The 19,476-nt window shown below is 40.9% G+C and overlaps 1 long non-coding RNA gene and 1 other non-coding gene across 3 annotated transcripts in view; both read right to left on the reverse strand.

Annotated features, from left to right (window-relative positions):
• LOC113898184 overlaps nt 1-19,476 on the reverse strand; it is a 114,534-nt gene that overhangs the window by 86,761 nt on the left and 8,297 nt on the right. The window lies entirely within an intron of this gene.
• TRNAK-UUU lies at nt 2,207-2,280 on the reverse strand. The gene has a single exon. It is a non-coding gene; the product is annotated as a tRNA-Lys (tRNA).

A 19,476-nucleotide genomic window follows, 5' to 3' on the forward strand; every position in this document is an offset into this window, starting at 1 on the left:
TGCTGAATTTAGGAGGCATCTGAGAGTTATCTTAATTATGAAAGCTCCACCAAGCTCTAATCATGACATATAAAAGTCAACTGCATCTCTTCTTAAGTACCTGAACTACTTTCTCCTATAAGTCTGCCAATCCCTAAGAAAAACTTAGAAAGTCTCTCTCCATTGACATGTCACAAATATTTTCTTTCTTTCCTCATGGGGTTGTCTTCACTAAAAATGTAAAAATCTCCAGTCCTCTTTATGGTATTTTGGTTATTCACTGTTATCCACTGTTCCCCTATAGTTATCCTACAAGTCAGAAAACTGAAATATGGCAAAAATAAAATTCCACTAAACTTGTATCACCAGTTTCATGCTATGATGCCCAAGTCTGCTGTGGTCATGAACAGCCACTAGAAGGGACACACAAGAAAACACAAGGGAAAAGCACAAGAAAACAAAATTTGTTACACTCATAGGCCCTAGAGATTAGCAGGGGGTGGGGGTGGGGCTTTACTACATGCCACACAGGGTCACAGGGGTAGTGCCAGAATTGGTCAGGTAGTATAAAATCGAAGCAAGGGGTGTGCTTAGGCCATGGCATTTATGTGTGTTTCTACAGGAGAGATAAGGCAGGACAAACAGCTTAGATTTGGCTGGTTTGAATACTTCAGTGTGCTCTAAGTCATACATGTGATCTCCAGGTCCTAGGGCCTGCCCTGGGATGATTAAGGTTGAACAATAGTGCCTCCTGGGTGTATGGGCCAGATAGAGGAGGCATGGCCCTAGATTGGCCCAGTGGAGCTCAAAGGCAGCCTCAGCTGAGTCCTTCAGTATCTAAAAGAACTCGCGAGCCCTGGGAGGGGCACTCTCTCCCCAGACAGAATGATTTTTTAAGGTGTCTAAAAATCATAATATGCAGAATGTAAAAAATATGTACAGTCCATTCAGGAGCACATCACATCAGCAATTGAGATGGACAGCAGTGCTGGATTCTGGATTCACCTGGTCTAACTCAAATGGCAATGTCTTATCTGTGAGGTGTTGGGCAAATTAATCTCTCTGTTGATCATCTTTATCCATAAAGTTGTCTTGGGAATTAAATGAGATGATGCATACAAAACACTCAGCCCAACACCCATATCAAGTAGACAAATTTTTTGAAGTAAACTCAGTGTTTGCAAGGGGAATGGGAATTAATCCAAAAGTTTAAAGAAGGAATTGAGTCAGAAAGCAGAGGCAGAGAGTAGCTTCATACCAAAGAATGATATGGGATTAAGCATGGAACCCTCATCAAGTCACCCCTAAGAATTACTTTTTGTCTCAAATAAGTTTAGTACCTTTTATTACATAGCTCTTTATAGTTATTTTTTAAAGTGTTTTTATATGCCTAACTGTGCATTGTACTATGGTAGACAGAGTTTACTATTTCTCCTTTCTGGGTATGGAAATTAAATCTCAGCAAGGTTAGCCTGAGTTGTCCCTGTCACTAATAAATGACCTTCCAAAACTAGAGTTATCTGAACACTTGTCCCAGGATTCTGTTCACCATACCAATCTGTTTCAGTAAATCACTTTCTTTCCATTTGGATCTTAGGTACTACTATATATATATATATATATATGAAGAGCTAAAACTGTCCGTTAAAGGTAAAATATGGTATCTATAATGCCTGGCTGATATTTCAATATTTCCTCCATGGACATAAGATTTGGGTTGGATTTTTGTCAGAAATTCAAATAACTTAAAGATCGAGTGATTGGCCAGCACTGTGCTGGCTAGTATGGAAACACTAGCCTCAGGTGGCTATTGAGCCCTAGAAGTGAAACTCCCAGTACTTTGGCCACCTCATGCGAAGAGTTGACTCATTGGAAAAGACTCTGATGCTGGGAGGGATTCGGGGCAGGAGGAGAAGGGGACGACAGAGGATGAGATGGCTGGATGGCATCACCGACTCAATGGACATGAGTTTGAGTAAACTCCGGGAGTTGGTGATAGACAGGGAGGCCTGGCGTGCTGTGGTTCATGGGGTCACAAAGAGTCGGACACGACTGAGTGACTGAACTGAACTGAATGTGGCCAACACCTCATGTTGAAATGATAATATTTTGGATATACTGAGTCATATAAAATATATTATTAAAATGGGTTTTCAGTCTCTAATTTTCATTTGCCTATTAGAAATTTGCTTGTTTTTACCATGCTTCACAGCTTATGAGATCTTAGTTCCCCAACCAGGGATCGAACCTAGGACCTCGGCAGTGAAAAGCACCGAATCCTAACCACTGGACTATCAGGGAATTCCCTAAGCATTTTTTAAATGTGCTAAGTGTTGTTTCTCTTGGGTTGGGGTCCATGGGTCTCCAGAATCTGAAAGCTATGTTCCCTCTCCACACCTTTGCGCCCAGAGCTCTTTGCTACTGCAGCAGCGTTCTCCGTGATATAAGGAGACGGAACTTTCTCAGGATGGGTAATCAATACAGCGCCTTCGTAAGAAGCAACGGCCAGGACCTCCTTGGTGGTCCAGTGGCTAAGACTCCAAGCTCCCAGTGCAGGGAGCCTGGCTTCGACCCCTGGTTGGGAAACTTACATCCTTCCATGCTGCAACTAAGAATTCACATGCTGAAACTAAAGTTCCTGCCTGCCACATGTAAGACCCAATGCAGCCAAATAAATAAAAACCTTTTTTAAAAAAAGAGAAGCCATTGTCTCTGTCCATATACCACTTCAATAAAGCAGGTTGGTACCTACTACAGCTTGGTGGTTATTCTAGGGAATAGCATTTGCTCAGTATGTGAAAGACCAGAGAAAGTCTGCTGCTAAAATAATTTCTTGCCAGTTAACGCAAGCAATATAAGAAGAGGAATGTTAATTTTTTTTTCAAACTATCATCATGAAGGAAAGTACCTGAAAAAATTGAGTATTTTACAGAAAGGTCAAGGACTGTTAAAATTAATTGTACTTGATAGCTGCATGTCAGAGTCTTCTTTCTGACTCAAGAAGAACCTATTGCTAGGAGCCCTTTGAAGTTCTGTGGGTAGATATAATAGAAATGGATTGTGACATTCCTACCTACTAATTTAGCAGTGAAATGTTCACAATGTCAAATGTGAAATTAATAATTACACTACTTTTCACCATTGATTGTCTGTCAAAGAGAACAAAACCATGTCAAGCAGAAGCAAAGTTCAAAGATGGAAGCATCTGTGACACCAGCTCTCGTCCCTGTATGGAACAGCAAATCAAAGGCAAGATCAGTACGTTTCCCCAAAAGTTAATAGATAAATACGTGCATGCTCAGTCTCATCAGACTCTGTGACCTCATGGGTTGTAGCCTGCCAGACTCCTCTGTCTATGGAATTTTCTAGGAAAGAATACTAGAATGGGCTGCCATTTCCTACTCCAGGAATCTTCTCGACCCAGGGATCAAACCCACAACTCCTGTGTTTCTTGCTCTGGCAGGCAGATTTTTTACTACTGCACCAACCGGGAAGTCACGTAGTCCTAGGGTAATAAGACGTTTAAATTAACTTAGTATGCAGACTGCCTTTAGCTATATATTTAGAAATTAATTCTGTCATATTAAAATATAGAGAGATCTAAGTTAAAAAATCTCGGGTCAGAAAACAAACTTCTGTAACAGATTCATCCTTACCTGTATAATATCCAGCTGACGCTAATAAAGAGTCAAGTCAAATTTCCTGCTAGCTACACTAACGCTGCTGCTGTAAACCTCGGTGGCTCAGAGGTTAAAGCGTCTGCCCACAATGTGGGAGACTGGGGTTCGATCCCTGGGTCGGGAAGATCTCCTGGCGAAGGAAATGGCAACCCACTCCAGTATTCTTGCCTGGAGAATCCCATGGACGGAGAAGCCTGGTGGGCTACAGTCCACGGGGTCGCACGGAGTCGGACACGACTGAGAGAGTTAACTTTCACTTTCTTTCACACTAATGCTAAGTCGCTTCAGTCATGTCCGACTCCGTGCGACCCCATAGACGGCAGCCCACGAGGCTCCCCCGTCCCTGGGGTTCTCCAGGCAAGAACACTGGAGTGGGTTGCCATTTCCTTCTCCAATGCATGCAAGTGAAAAGTGAAAGTGAAGTCGCTCAGTCGTGTCTGACCTTTAGCAACCCCATGGATTGCTGCCCACCAGGCTCCTCCGTCCATGGGATTTTCCAGGCAAGAGGACTGGAGTGGGGTGCTATTGCCTTCTCCGAGCTACACTGATAAAGGAACTCAAAACATTGATTGCTTCAGATTATCACACTTCAGTCTTGCGGCCACCTGTGGGTTGCCTAAAAGGTAAATTAAGCCAGTTACCAACTTAGTGTTTAACTGTAAAAAATTATATCCTTCAGGGTTTTGTGAAAATACAAGCCACTTTATTAATAAAGTAAGTGTCCCCTATGTAATTTGATTTGTGATCTGCCAGAAAGGTCCCTTCCATGAAAAATATTTAACCAATGGATTATGAAATTTCTTCTTTAACAAAAGTCATCCATATAATCCTTATCCCTATTAGCAGTATTTGGGGCATCAAAATACTTTATCAGAGTGGGTTTATCAGGCAGCCTCTTTCCTAGTCTGAAGTAAAGAAGTGAGACACTACTGCTGCTGCTAAGCTGCTTCAGTCATGTCCGACTCTGCGCGACCCCATAGACGGCAGCCCACCAGGCTCCCCGGTCCCTGGGATTCTCCAGGCAAGAACACTGGAGTGGGTTGCCATTTCCTTCTCCAGTGCATGAAAGTGAAAAGTGAAAGTGAAGTCGCTCAGTTGTGTCCGACTCTTCGAGACCCCATGGACTGCAGCCCACCAGGCTCCTCCATCCATGGGATTTTCCAGGCAAGAGTACTGGAGTGGGGTGCCATTGCCTTCTCCGAAAGAAGGGAGAGAGGTAGAGGTTAAAATCTAAAGAGAGTAGGGTATCATTTCAGAGGGATTAGAAACAGGAGGCAGGGAATGCTAAAAACAACAGCATTCTTCAATATTTTCCCCAGAAAACGGAGTAATCGTCTTGAAAAGATGGCTAGGGTCTCAGGCTCACCTTGCATGAATCACATTAAAGACAAATGTGTACTTTACATTCATCATGGACTTAAACTCCAATAGATCATCTTCTTAAGTCTCTGATGCTAAATCATTTTTTAAAGAATACTAAAGAGCTTTGTGTTGAAAAGGAAATCACCTGGGTAACAATTTCAAGATGCCAAGAGTCTCAAAACCCTGCTTTTATCACCAGCTGAAAAGCCAATAAGTCTTAATTGTCTCTAAACAATCTCCAGCTGTGTAACCTTCTTTCCATGCAGGATCCTTATAAAAGAGAGGCCTATAAAATAGTTTTCTAAGTGCTGTATTTATGCTGGGATTTAAATTTCAATTACAGAGAGAAATTATATCTCCCATTTGATGCAAATGCATTTGAACACATTATGACTATAAAAGTAAAACCTGCTTAATCCTCTCGTAAACTTAGTAATTTTATAAAACTCATATTGTTTCATACACATAAAATGTGCATGACAATCAGCATTCTAAACAGTAGCCTAAGTCAGAAACACATAATATTCATAATATTCTCAATGTTTTCTCCTTCCATTTGCTCGGTATAACAAGCAGGGTGAAATATGCCTCTCATATTTTAAAAGTGAAAATAGGGGTTTATAATTCTATGATTTCTGGATCTCATGAATTTAATGTTCTACACAAAAGGCATTCAGAACTACATTTCAGCACAGCAATATTTCCCTGCGTCTAACCTAATTTACCATATCAATCTGGACATTTTTAAAAACTAAGAAAACACTTCCTTCTCTACTTAAAACACTCAAATTGTTATGGAAATCTAACAGCTCCTCAATTCTTCCTCTAATCACAAACCAAAGTGGGGACCTGGAACACTCTGGAAATAATTTGCTGCTGTCCCTATGTTCTACAGGCCAGTAAACATTCCCTAAGTACTACTAAGGAAAGACCACAGTTCCAGGGAAAATGGAGAGAATTTGCATCCAGAGGTGTTTGGGTATGCTATTCTCCAGAGGGACTGATATTCAGAAGAAAGGATTTGACAAGTCCCTTTGTTCATAATTCAAATCATCCACCATTCAAATCAAGTCCTGAGTTAGAGACACACTTTCTGACTTCAGTCCTCTTCCCTCCCACAGTCCAGGAAGCCTTGTGCAGGCATGCTAAGTCGCTTGAGTCTTGTCCGATTCTTTAGGACCCTATGGACTGTGGCCCACCAGCCTCCTCTGTCCATGGGATTCTCCAGGTATAAATACTAGAGTGGGTTGCTATGCCCTCCTCCAGGGGATCTTTCCGACTCACGGATCAAACCCAAGTCTCTTATGTCTCCTGCATCGCAGGCAGATTCTTACAAGTGCCACATTGGAAGCCCCACAGGAAGCCTGCTGCTGCTGCTGCTGCTAAGTCGCTTCAGTCGTGTCCAACTCTGTGTGACACCATAGACGGCCTCCCACCAGTCTCCCCCATCCCTGGGATTTTCCAGGCAAGAACACTGGACTGGGTTGCCATTTCCTACTCCAATGCATGAAAGTGAAAAGTGAAAGTGAAGTCACTCAGTCATGTCTGACTCTTAGAGACCGCATGGACTGCAGCCTACCAGGCTCCTCCTTCCATGGGATTTTCCAGGCAAGAGTACTGGAGTGGGTTGCCATTGCCTTCTCCCCAGAAAGCCTGAGGAACCTCCAAAACCATGAGACTTCTCGGTCATATCCATTTCCTCATTTTCTCACTTTCACAGGCAATGGCCTTTAGATGGCATTCTAGATTTGAAAATGTTGGGTGAAGAGCCAAGAAAATTGAGAATAAAGGCAAAAGAACTTTTGCCCAAACTTTCCTTTTTTAATCATATACTTCTCTAGAAATACTAAGGTCAGTGTTAAAGAATTATAGTATTTATTCATGTTCATGTTTTAGGATGGTTTTCAGAATAATATATGTGTGGCATATAATAAAATGAGAGATTAACAAGCAACCTAAAAATAGTATCTGTTTTATTGCTTTGCTCACTATTACTAAGGAGAACACAAACTCACCCTCTTAGAACTCATGGAGTTATCTTTGCCTAAAAAATTGGGACACACGAGGGAAACGTTGCCATTCACTAACTACAGAACAAAGAAAATTCTGCACATCATGCCAAGATATTATGCAGGAGGTGGTGTTAACAGAGGAAGCTTTTATCATGAGAAAGTAGAAACCCCATTACCTCCTAAGTTAATAACTGCAACCTATAATAGGAAGTTCTATTTTAGTCGAGCTTTGTATATTTTTAAAGAGTAAGAAAAGATCATTCGTCTCCCTTTCCATGAACCGGGCCACACAATCAATCGGTTGCCAATGCCTTTTCTTTTTCATAAAGAGAAGGCAATAATAGTCCTATAAGGTTGACTCCACATGAATGGACTAAATTCATAAGAATGGAATTTTTTTCACAAGGAAAAGAGCATCCCAGCAGTGTAGGCAGAGATTAATATCTGAGAGTAAGTAGACCACAGACCATTTGAGAAATTTTGTTTCAAACATTGTCTCTAAAGAATGATTTCAACAAGCCAGAACAAAATCCATCTTTTTAATCTGTAGTCACACCATGTAAATCAGGCTTTCTACGGAAATGCATCAGTCTCTCAGGAATGATCAGGGATTGATGATACACACATTCTCTGACAGTGCTGCTGAGTGCCAGGCAGGAAGGAGACCTGGGCTCACACTAGCCCACCTGCTGGGGCCAGGTGAGAAAGAGGAAGTGATCCTTGAAGCAAGCTTCAGGCCAAAGTATGACACTGATGCTACAGGCCCCGAGCCACATGTGGGTCTCCGTGTCTTCCAACAATCTTGCTCAGAGAAAACAGGAAAGACCTCTGTATACATTTATTGACCAGCCCAACTCATGTAGTTCTGCAAACCTTCTAATATCCTTAGTGGAACACTGTTTCCTGTGAGACATGGCATGACAGGACATTTCTGTGATGTAACGGAACTTTCTTCTGTTCTGAGGGGCATACTCTTGTGACTTTTCACAGGCACATCCAGAGGCTCATTCCACTGGTCTGGACATCAGCAGAGCCACTAAAACAATCAACAGAGAGCACGCTGTTGAAGCACTTCTCTGGAACAATACAAAGGAGGAGGCTTTACTTTTCAACTCTGTAAGCCCAAGAACAGGATGCGCTGAAAGGAATCTCACTCTTGTAATGCAATAAACCCCATACATTAAATTAGTTACCTCAATTATAACTTCACAAAGCACAAAATAAATAACACCCACAGTGGTTATACTTTGGACCTACTGTTTAACTGGCAATCTTGTTTTTTTTAATTGCTTTACAATGTTGTGTTGTTTTCTGCCAGACATCAACATGAATCAGCCATAGGTATACATTTGTCCCCTCCCTTTTGAACCTCCCTCCCGCTTCCCTCCCCATCCTGCCCGTCTCACAGTCATTTGTCAACAAGTCTTCAGTAAAAATCCTAGCCATTAGGCTGGGCTTCCCTGGTGGCTCAAATGGTAAAGAATCTGCCTGCAGTGCAGGAGACCTGAGTTCAATCCCTAGATCAGAAAGATCCCCTGGAGAAGGAAATGGCAACCCACTCCAGTATTTTGCCTAGAGAATTCCATGGACAGAGGAGCCTGGGGGCCGCAGCCCATAGGATCGCAAAGTTGGACACGATTGAGTGACTAACACTTTCACTTTCATATAAGGCTAGGATAATGTTTCTGCCTTAGTTGTGAACAAAATCTTTTCTCTCTTTTACTATTTTTCTTTTTAATTTGAATTAACCTTACTATTAAATACCACCCCCAAAACTGTTCTAAGCAGTAGAGAATACATAGTAAGGTAAATGTTACATATACATATACAGAATGCTTTAGACTGGAGTAAAATGGAAAGATTTCCCTACCCATTTCAGCTAGTTCCTGTGAAAATGTGCTAAGAATACTAAAAGGAAGGGAAAGAGTGAAGGAGGGAGAGAAAAAGGAATTGATTTTCAGGTCTGCATTGTATCCACCCTGCTTCCCACGTCTCTCCTATGATAACTTTGCTGGGTTTTGAAACCCTTTCTTTCACCTTGTGCCCCTGCTACTGTTGCTCTGCCCCACCCTCCCACCCCACTCCCCTTGATAGGCACCTAGGTTTGGATTCACTTTCTGTGCTTTGACTTCAGTACTGCTCATCCAGGACCTGACGTCACCTCTCAATGACCACCCACTTGTGAGACCACAGGATGGAGGCCCCGAGACCTTTCCCCACCACATCCCTGTGGGACCAGCCAGAAGAGGAGACTCTTCTCCCAGTTCCCATGTGGGGAAAGGACTGGGCAGACTACAGAATGAGAATCTCAGTGAGACTAAGGAAACCAGAAGGTGTTGGTTCTGCCTTTCCTAGCCCCATCCAGTTGCATGAATTAGTTCCTTCTCCAGGGGATCTTCCCAACCCAGGGATCGCACCTGGGTCTCCTGTACAGCAGGCAGATTCTTTACCAACTGAGCTACAAGGGAAGCCCTAGATTGTACTACACTTAGCCCAAAATAGTCCCTGTGTCCAGCATACAACCCAAACAACTATTAAAAGTATCATTTCTCCAGTACCTCAGATCTAAAGTTAAAATAATCTTGCTACCTAAATTCTAGCTTTCCTATTCACCTCAGTCACAGCCTTCTCCCAACTCCCTCTACTACTGCCTTATTCTATACTCCAATTCCTGATTCCAAGCAGGTTTCCAGTTGGACTGGAGTTCTACCTTGATGCCAAATGCCTGCCTGTAGCACTAGCAACATACCCAATTCCTAACAACCCTCGCTCACCCAACATAATTGCCATCACCTGATAGCTTTGCTGCTGCTGCTAAGTAGCTTCAGTCATGTCCAACTCTGTGTGATAGCTTTGGATCCAGCCTCAATCCAGACTGACCCTTGGTGCCAAAGCACAATCACCACAATGATTCTAGTATCATGAAAGCCAAAAACTCCAGCCTCAACCATGAGTAGGAATTATAAGGTATTAGCACCAAGCCTTGCCTCCTTGAACCTTGTGAATGACCTCCTAATCTAAACCCCCCACCACTCTCACCAAGTCTGTTCTCACATCCCTGGCTCTGCCCAATGCTAGCTTCCTCCCCTTTCCTTCATACTATGCCTCCTGGTGAAGCCAACATGGGTTATAACAAAAACATTCAGAGAACATTGTTGTCCAAGATGGAAAACAGGTTTCAGATTTCATATGTATTGTTTTTCTGAATGATGATAATAAGATCTGGAACTGAATATCATTTAAATAGAGTCAAGAAATTTGAAGATAAATGTGTGACAAAGGTCTCTACACAAATACTAAGCCCCATGTGACACTGGGGATGTGACAGGGAGAAAGATAATTATTGTGATGTTCACATGGTGAGTGGGTAGGGAAACATGATCTGGAGGTTGGTAGGTGGGGTAAATAGGATTCTAAGATGACCTCACTATCTCCAACCCCTGGTGTTACTCCAGTGATTGTGTCACATTATACTGCATAAGAGATTTACAGATGTATTTAAGTGCTCTAACCAGCTGACCTTAATTTAGAAAGGTTATCCAGATAGGCCACACCTAATCACATGAGTTGAAGAAGGCAATGGCACCCCACTCCAGCACTCTTGCCTGGAAAATCCCATGGATGGAGGAGCCTGGTGGGCCACAGTCCATGGGGTCACTAAGAGTCGGACAAGACTCAGCGACTTCACTTTCACTTTTCACTTTCATGGATTGGAGAAGGAAATGGCAACCCACTCCAGTGTTCTTGCCTGGAGAATCCCAGGGACGAGGGAGCCTCGTGGGCTGCCGTCTATGGGGTCACACAGAGTCAGACACGACTGAATCGACTTAGCAGCAATCACATGAGTCCTTTAAAAAAGGAGTCCCTAACCCCTGGGCCACAGACTGGTACTGGTCTGTGTCCTTTTAGGAACCCAGATGCACAGCAGGATGTAAGAAGCAGGCAAGCAAGAGAAGCTTTGTCTGTATTTATAACCACTCCCCATTGCTTGCATTATCACCTGAGCTCAGCCTCCTGCCAGATCAGTGGTGTCACTGGATTCTCATAGGAGAGCAAAACCAACCCCATCTGAATCTTCCCGAAACCACCACCACCCCCTCCACCCTGAGTCCATGGAAAATTTTTCTTCCACAAAATTGGTACCTGGCGCCCAAAAGGTTGGGGACTTCTGCTTTAAAAACAGAAAGTTTTCTCCAGCTTGGTCCAGAAGAGGAAGTCGTAGAGTAGAAGAGCAAGAGGACACAGTCCACAAGAAGTTCTCTGTTGCTAGCTTGAAGAAAGGGGGAATCCCATGAAGGACCTAAAAGCAGCCTCTAGGAGATGAGCTGGACCCCTTTCCAATAGCCAGAAAGGAAGTAACCTCAATCCTACAACCACAAATAACTGGATCCTGTTAACGCTAAGAATGATCTTGGAAGCATGTAGTTTCCTCAGAGCCTTCTGAAAAGAACCCAACTCATTCAATACCTGGATTCTGACCTTGTGAGACCCTGAACAGACGACCCAAACAAGTTTACCCAGACTGTGATCTACAGAACTGTAAGTTAATGAATGGGTGTTATTGGTTATTTGTCACGTAGCAATAGTACACTATTACAGTGGGTGACAGTGATAAGGATGGGAAAAGACTCATGGATAAGTGGCATGAGTATCACAGGGAAGGAAAGAACTCCAAGAGATTTAGAAGCACCACAGGTGATTCCAGTGTGACATCAATGTTAAAAAACCTTTGTCCTATAGCTTATGTGTTTTATACATAGGTACTACCGGTCCTCACATAGTTGGGATCATCATTGTACACTAAAATCTGAACACTAATATTAGATTCTAAAATGTAGAATGTATTTTTCTCTTGTTACAAATTTTTTACTGTAGCCCACTACGTTTTAAGAAACAAAATTAGTAATATCAAAAGATATTTTGACAAATTTATGCTGTTTAATTAATTTGATTTTAAATATGACTGTGATATATAACTAAGTAGACATATAGATTCATAAAATAAATGAGCTTTCAGCATTTGATCAGTATTTCCTTCTCATCAAAGAGATTTCCATATGTTTCATGAACTGTATATGGGTAAAATAATTTATCATTTGATGATCTTGTTTCTATAACAAATCTAAATTAATTAGAGACAAATATCACTTCATACATGAATTAAGTCAATTATAAAATTTTTTCATGTAAAATTATGATCACAAGTTGAATGCAAGATTATATTCTGCACTTTTAAGTGGGAATGGAGAGGTTTTCCTTATGATTGTGATATAAGAGAGCATCTGCTTCAACAAAAAAATTTTTATATCAATTCATGGTTCCAAATGAACCAAATAAAACCATTATCTCAATGACTTGCAATTTATAGGACTTTTAAATCTCTATAATTAGGCAATGTCACGGTGCCCTTAGAAATAGCCTGGCATTTCTGAGTAATAAATAATCACTCTGAATTTACTTGCAATTCACTTATTCAGGCAATTTTTCACTAAATTCCCTGTTTTAAGAATTCACTACCTAATTAGGATTTTGTTATTTTCTGACTATGAGGTATAGTTCTTCCAAAAAATGTGTAATTTTCTCCTATTAGTCATAGAAAAAAAGGACACCTCATTGAGCTTCATCAACATGAATACTTGAAAATGCTCATTGATTGTAAATGAGAATCTGACTAACCTATAAAGAGAAATGGGGATGCAGACATTTTAAAAATGAAGAGAGTTTTACAGCTGGAACAAGAACATGGATAAGGTAACATGGATATGGGAACAAGAAAGGTGAAAGAAGGGGCCAAGTAAAAAGTAAACAGAAAAAAGACCTGAAGAAAATAAAGCAAAATATTACCCTTTGTGCTGTGAAAGTGAAAGTGTTAGTTGCTCAGTCGTGCTGGACTCTGCTACCCCATGGACTACAGCCCACCAGGCTCCTCTGTCCATGGAATTCTCCAGGCAAGAATACTTGAGCGTGTAGCCATTCTCTTCTCTAGAGATCTTTCCGACCCAGGGATTGAACTCAGGTCTCCTGCATTGCAGGCAGACACTTTACCATCTGAGCCACCACAATAAAGCAAGTCAAGAAAACAAAAAGCATAAAGACTGAAAAGGGGTTCTGTAAAACTTCCATTTTCCAGATAAAAAGACTGCCCTACAGAAAATTCTAAATAATGTACAAAGCAACTAGAACTAGAACTAGAATTCAGTAAGTGAATTTTAACAAGTCATAAGATACAAGGTTAATGTGAAAAATTCAGAGGTATTTCTATACACTGCCAACAAACAATTGATCAAAGAAATTTAAACAACTCCATTTACAAGATTATCAGAAACAACCTGCATACTGACCACAAATATTGTTGAGAAAAAATTTTAAAGATCTACATAAATGAAGAGATACACTATGGCAGTAGATTAAAAGAATCATTATTAAAATGTCATTTCTCCCTGAATTAATTCATAGATTTAAGGCAATCATAATCCCAAAAGACTCTCTTACAGAACTTTACAAGTCAATTTTAAAATTTACTTGGAAATACAACATTCCTCAATGGCCAAAACAATCTTCAAAAAGAAAAATAAAGTTGGAGGACTTTGACTAGGTAAACAGGAAAATCAAAAGCTACAGTGATCAAGGCAGAGGGATATTGGCATAAGGACAAACAAGTAAATCAATATATCAGAATGCAGAATCCGGAAATAGAACACACTTAACCAGTTGATTGATTTTCAACAAAGAAAACAAGGCAACTTAATGGGATTTAAAAAAATATCTCAATAAGTGGTTCTGTGGTAACTAGATACTCATATGATAGAGAAAGAGAAAGACAAAAATACATCCAATAAGCACATGAAAAAGTTTTTGACATCTTTAACGTGAACTGAAAGTCACTCAGTCGTGTCGAACTCTTGGTGACCCCATGGACTGTATAGTAGAATTCTCCAGGCCAGAACACTGAAGTGGGTAGTCTTTCCCTTCTCCAGGGGATCTTCCCAACCCAGGAATGGAACCCATGTCTCCCGCATTGCAGGTGGATTCTTTACCAGCTGAGCCACAAGGGAAGCCCTAGGTCATCAGGAAAATGCAAAATGAAACCACTAGAATGAATAAAGTTGAAAAGACTGACAATACCTAATGTTGAGGAGGCTGTGAATCAACTAGCATTCCTGCACATGACTGGTGGGAGTGTAAAATGCTACAGCCACTTTGGAAAGCAATCTGGCACTTTCCTGTCAAGTTAAACACACACCTACTCTCTGACTCAGCAATCCCACTTCTAAATAATTACCCCCCTCCAAAAGGAAAGATAAAAACGCATCCATAAGAAGACTTGTACAGAATCTTCACAGCAGCCTTAACTGGAAATGACCGAAATATCACATGTCAGCAGGGAGGATGAACCAATGCTATGAGTAGGAACAAATTGTTGTAATAGGTATCAACACAGATGAACTTAGAAAACATCCTGAGGGAAGGAAATGCGACACAAAGGAACATATACTGTATAATCTAATTTATATGAAGTCCAAAAGCAAAACTAATCTGTGATGACAGAAAATCAGAAAGCAGATCAGAAACGTTGTCCTTTGAGTGGTGAGGGGTGGACAGGAAAACGGCCTAAGGGAACTTTTTAGACTTTTTTAGATCCTGAGAGAAAGAGATCTTGTTTTAGGTAGTTGTACAGTGGGTGTGTACAATTCTCAAAATTTCTCAGACTGCATAATTTTAAGAGCTATCTATCTTGAAGTGAAAGTGAATGTCGCTCAGTCGTCTCCGACTCTTTGCAAGTCAGAGTCCATGGACTATACAGTCCATGGAATTCTCTAGGCCAGAATACTGGCGTGGGTAGCCTTTCCCTTCTCGAGGGGATCTTCCCAACCCAGGGATAGAATCCAGGTCTCCCACATTGCAGGTGGATTCTTTACCAGCTGAGCCACAAGGGAAGCCCAAGAATACTGGAGTGGGTAGCCTTTCCCTTCCCCACCCTTGGAAGCAAACTGGGGTCTCCAGCATTGTAGGTAGATTCTTTACCAACTGAACTAAAGAGCTATGCATCTTATTGTATACAAATTAAACCTCAATAGTCTGCTGTACCAACAAAAAGACTGTAAGAAAATATTACAGAATGCCTTGTCGCCTTTTGTTAATGTTGGTTAGTGAGTGTATGATAAAGAATTATTCTCATTTTCTTGTGTTTACAAAAACCTCTAAAATATTTTTAAGTTACATTTTAAAAAATCTAAATCACCAATGAAACAAGATAAAAAGCTCAGAGATAAACCCACGCACCTATGGGTATCTTATTTTTGACAAAGGAGGCAAAAATATATAATGGGGCAAAGATAGACTCCTCAATAAGTGGTGCTGGGAAAACTGGACAGCATGTAAAAGAATGAGATTAGAACACTTCTTAACACCATATACAAAGATAGACTCAAAATGGACTAAAGACCTAAATTTAAGACTGGAAACTAAATATAGGTAGAACACTCTATGACATAAATCACAGCAAGATCCTCCATGACCCACCTCCCAGAGCAATGGAAATAAAAACAAAACTAATTAAACTTAAACGCTTTTGCACAGCAAAGGAAACTATAAACAAGGTGAGAAGACAACCTCAGAATGGGAGAAAATCATAGCAAATGAAACAACTGACAAAGGATTAATTTCCAAAATATACAAGCAACTCATACAAGTCAACACCAGAAAAATAAACAACTCAATCACAAAGTGGGGAAAAAACCTAAACAGACATTTCTCCAAAGAAGACATGCAGGTGGCTAACAAACACACGAAAAAAATGCTCACCGCCACTCCTTGTTAGAGAAATCCAAATCAAAACTACCGTGAGATATCACTTCACATCGATCGGTCAGCATGTGAAAGTGAAAGTCACTCAGTCATGTCCAACCCTTTGTGACCCATAGACTATACAGTCCATGGAATTCTCTAGGACAGAATACTACAGTGGGTAGCCTTTCCCTCCTCTAGGGGATCTTCCCAACCCAGTGATTGAACCCAGGTCTCCCACATTGCAGGTGGATTCTTTACCAGCTGAGCCACAAGGGAAGCCCAAGAATACTAAAATGGGTAGCCTATCCCTTCTCCAGTGGATCTTCTGACCCAGGAATCAAACCAGGCCTATCAGAATAGCCATCATCAAAAAGTCTACAAACAATAAATGCTAGAGAGGGTGTGGAGAAAAGGGAACCCTCTTGCACTGTTGGATATGTAAACTGACACAGCCACTATGGAATACAGTATGGAAATTTCTTTAAAAACTAGGAATAAAACCACCATATGATCTAGCAATACCACTACTAAGCATATACCCTGAAAAAAACAAAATTGAAAGAGAGACATATCCCCCAATGTTCATGCAGCCAGAACACGGAAGCAACCTAGATGTCCATCAACAGAAGAATGGATAAAGAAGCTGTGGTACACATATAAAGTGGAATGTTACTCAGCCAGGATTCCTGAGTAGCTCAAACAGTAAAAAGTCTGCCTGCAATGCTGGACACCTGGGTTCAATGCCTGGATTGGGAAGATCCTTGGAGAAGGGCATGACAACACACTCCAGTATTCTCACCTGGAGAACTCTATGGACAGAGGACCTTGTGTGCTACAGTCCATGGGGGTCACAAAGAGCCAGACAACTGAGCACCATTATTTTTTTTTATTATTACTCAGTCATAAAATGGAATACATTCGAGTCAGTTCTAATGAAGTGGATGAACCTATTATACAGAGTGAAGTAAGTCAGAAAGTGAAAAACAAATATCATATACTAAAGCATATACATGGAATCTAGAAAGATAGTGCTAATGAAATTATTTGCAGGGCAGCAATGGAGACACAAACATAGAGAACAGACTTATGGGCATGGCAGGAGAGAGGAAGGAGAGAGTAGGATATATGGAGAGAAACATAACACTTCCATATGTAAAATAGACAGACAATGGAAATTGGCTATATGACTCAGGGAACTCAAACCGGGGCTCTGGAACAACCTTGAGGGGTGGGATGGGGAGGATGGTGGGAGAAGGTTCAAGAGGGAGGTGACATATGTATACTTATGACTGGCTCAGGTTGATGTTTGGCAGAAACCAAGACACTTCTGTAAAGCAATTATACTTCAATTGAAAAATAAATAAATTTACAATGAAAAGAAATCTAAATCAAATAAATACTTTTTGCTCTTGGGGAGCTATCAAAATAATGCAGGGTCAGGCAAGTGGATGAACTTTTGCAATTCATTAAGGTCATTATAACAGCAAAGACTTTCTTTCTCCTGTTCCTGAGATGCATTGTGTCTGGGACACAAGAGATTGGATCTGAAATGGGAGACATTCCTGCAGCCTTCATGAACTTACTTTGGGATATGATTACAGTGAGCTAGCACCTGGACTTTTGTCTTGGGTCACCAAAATGTATAGGAAGCAAATAATAATAAGCATTTATGAATTCATAAATTTATTTCTTTGAAAATATGTGGCATTTATGTTTATAGTATAGACTCCCTTTCAGTAATTCAGAAACAAGTGAGCTCAATACCTAGCTGCAAATTAACTAGCAAAAATAGACAGCAACCAGATGGCATCTGCTGATAAGAGCGCTGTCTGAAAGCCACGTCACAAATAACACAGGTGACAAATTTGCTTTTCATTCTACTTGTCCTGGGCTCCAAAACTGCTCTGCTCTGAACTCCAGGCTCACACAGAGAATGTTTTTCACTCTACAACAACTGGGTTCCAACACAGAAGAGGAGCATCTAAACACCAAAATGACAGCTGGCTGTGCTGTTGCTGGATGTATGTCCCTGCCTTCATTCCATCACAGATGGACGTGTTGGGTTGAGCTAAATGCCAACTTCCCTGCGGTCTGTGGTTGAAGTCACATCAGCAGAGTTCTAGACACTCGAGAAACATTGCTTTGACACCTTATAATACAACTTTTCATGAGCTGTGCTTAATAATATTCTACAGTTTTCCCTAGTGGCTCAGACAGTAAGAATCTGCCTGCAATGTGAGAGACCTGGGTTCCATCCCTGGGTCAGGAAGATCTCCTGGAGAAGGGATTGGCGACCCACTCCAGTATTCTTGCCTGGAGAATCCTATGAACAGAGGAGTCCAGCAGGCTACAGTCCATGGGGTCGCAAAGAGTTGGACACGACTGAACAACTAACACTTTCACTTTCGCTTGATAATATTTTCTAAGTTTTAGAGATGGCCTTGAGGACATCACCCATATCATGAGGTCCCATGTATGAAGATCTATTGGAAGCCCTTCTCTAAGGCCCCAGTGTTGGGGAAAACTATGCTACTTTTGAACAGTGTAGGATGACACAGGAGACCTTCAGCAGACTGTGATATCTTCTTTGCTTGGCCAGTAAAAAACTCAGAATGAAATTTGCAATCCAGTTCTGCAATGTTCCATAAACTTATTGTATGATTTATTTTTATCTATTTATTTTATTATGATATATTACTGCATTCATTTTCTTTTAGTTTCCTGAAATCCTTTCTGTAGGAAATAAGATTATAAATAATTAAATTTACAAATTCATCAATCATATGGCTATTTTTATTTATTTACATCCATATCTCCTTCCAGAAAGGATTTTAAATGTCTCCATCAGGTATATCTAAAGATAAAATTGAAACTCAGATTGTATTTACCTCAGGTTCATTTTGTTTCATGGAGATACTGCAAATGCACAGGCCATTTGGATGAATACTTACTGAGATAGCTAAAAGAATGAATAGTAAAACAAATTATTTAATGCACTGGGATAATTTAAAATGTAAATTGGGTTTTTCCCTTAGATATAATTCAGGATAGGAATAAAGGACATTTTTTTTCTGGTACCTATTTGGATGGACAGATAGCACTGAGTACTAGCTACCTTCCAACATCTCGACAGAGTGGAGATCCCTCAGACCTTACTCATGGTGCTGGGGAATATGGGAAGGCCCCCCAGATTGATAAAATTAAATTTCCATCGTCCTATAAAAATAGAAGGTTGAAATTAAATTACAGGTTTAGAAAAATAATGTTCTGTGTCTTGTACAACTTAATTTGTGTACATATTGAGGCTCATAATATGATGCTAGATGATATTTTCTCTTGTGTTTTTGTTGTTCAGTTGCCCAGTTCTGTCCAACTCTTTGCAACCCCATGGACTGCAGCACACCAGGCCTCCCTGTCCCTCACCCTCTCTCGGAGTTTGCCCAAGTTCACGTTCATTGCATTGGTGATGACATCCAGCCATCTTACCCTCTGACGCCCTCTTCTTCTGCCCTCAATCTTTTCCAGCATTGGGGACTTTTCTGTGAGTCAGCTGTTTGCATCAGATGACCAAAATACTGGAGCTTCCGCTTCAGCATCAGTCCTTCCAGTGAGTGATCAGTTGATCTCCCTTAAGATTGACTGATTTGATCTCC

The sequence above is a fragment of the Bos indicus x Bos taurus genome, chromosome 9 (genome assembly GCF_003369695.1).
Source record: "Bos indicus x Bos taurus breed Angus x Brahman F1 hybrid chromosome 9, Bos_hybrid_MaternalHap_v2.0, whole genome shotgun sequence".
In the NCBI taxonomy this organism is placed as follows: Eukaryota; Metazoa; Chordata; class Mammalia; order Artiodactyla; family Bovidae; genus Bos; species Bos indicus x Bos taurus.